Source organism: Bos javanicus, chromosome 20 (genome assembly GCF_032452875.1).
Source record: "Bos javanicus breed banteng chromosome 20, ARS-OSU_banteng_1.0, whole genome shotgun sequence".
Lineage (NCBI taxonomy): Eukaryota > Metazoa > Chordata > Mammalia > Artiodactyla > Bovidae > Bos > Bos javanicus.
This window is the reverse complement of record NC_083887.1, coordinates 30,948,457-30,950,207: the sequence shown is the minus strand read 5'-3', so window position 1 is coordinate 30,950,207 and position 1,751 is coordinate 30,948,457.

Here is a 1,751-nt window from a genome sequence, read left to right as displayed (position 1 = left end):
ATGCAGACCTTTGTTGGCAAAGTAATGTCTCTGTTTTTAATATGCTGTCTAGGTTAGACATAGCTTTTCTTCCAAGGAGCAAGCGTTTTTTAATTTCATGACTGCAGTCATTTCTGCAGTGATTTTGGAGCCCAAGAAAATAAAGTCTGTCACTGTTTCCATCATTTCCCCATCTATTTGCCATGAAGTGATGGGGCTGAATGCCATGATCTTAGTTTTTTGAATGTTGAGTGAAAAAGCTGGGTTTTTCACTCTTCTGTTTCACCTTCATCAAGAGGATCTTTAGTTCATCTTCACTTTCTGCTGTAAGGGTAGATGATTAGCTAGCTTTATATCCCTAATCTCTAGCATAGTGTCTGGAATTGTAGACTATTGGGACAACCTCAGCAATTCGAAAATCATCACCCAGTTTGCATTTAGCTGTTATTTTCTTGAAGAGCAGATATTGCCTTTGACGGGCAACATTGAAAAGGAAATTGTAAAGAATTGAGCACCAAAACCATAACACCCCTAATCAAAACCTACTGTTTTCATCTCAGAAATGTATTCATTACAATAAATTGTGACTGTCAAATATTTGATTTTCAAACCCCTCTGCATTTATCATTTGGAATTTTACTGTAAGGAAGAACCCTCCACATGTTCCTAGTCACTTGTATGTTTATTATCAGTATTGACTCATGAATTCATATTTTATTCAATAGGCTGCGAGTTATTTAGTTTTATTTCTTTTCATGCTCAAATGATCATAAATTTGGCTAGTTGGAGCCCTTTCAAAATGGTTCCTGTGTCCTTTTGATATGCTCTCATCATTTTTTTGGAGCACTTACTTTTTCATCTGACAAGACATTTCAGGCTCATATTAAACTTTCCCCAATAGCCCTGCAATCAGTCTTTTCTGCTAGGATTTCCGTTTCCTTAGTAAGGAATGGCATCTAGAAAATATGATGGGGCACTAAACTGTGCTGCTCATTGCTTCTTGGGTTTACTTTTTCTAAGCTCTTTTCTCTCACAGTCTAGCAAGTAAAATGAATTGAAATTGCCAAGAATTTGAATATGTATTAATCTGGTGAAAGGAGAATAGTATCTCAGTGTAGTTTTAAAAAATTTCTTTAATTGGAAGAAAATTGCTTTACAATGTTGTGTTGGTTTCTGCCATACAGTAACACAATTCAGCTATAATTATATATATATTGGCCCCTGTGCAGTGCTGGAGTGGCGAGCAGCCAAGAGGAGATACCCCACGTTCAAGGTCAGTAGCGACAGCCGTGAGGAGATACCCCACGTCCCAGGTAAGGAGCAGAGGTTGCATTTTGCTGGAGCAGCCGGGAAGAGATACCCCATGTCCAAGGTAAGAGAAACCCCAGTAAGATGGTAGGTGCTGAGAGAAGGCATCAGCGGGCAGACTGACTGAAAACCACAATCACAGAAAACTAACCAATCTAATCACATGGACCATAGCCTTGTCTAACTCAATGGAACTAAGTCATGCCATGTAGGGCCACCCAAGATGGATGGATCATGGTGGAGAGTTCTGACAAAATGTGGTCCACTAGAGAAGGCAATGGAAAACCACTTCAGTATTCTTGCCTTGAGAACCCCATGAATAGTATGAAAAGGCAAAAAGATAGGACACTGAAAGATGAACTCCCCAGGTAGGTAGGTGCCCAATATGGACTGGAGATTAGTGGAGAAATAACTCCAGGATGAATGAAGAGACAGAGCCAAAGCAAAAACAATATCCAGTTGTG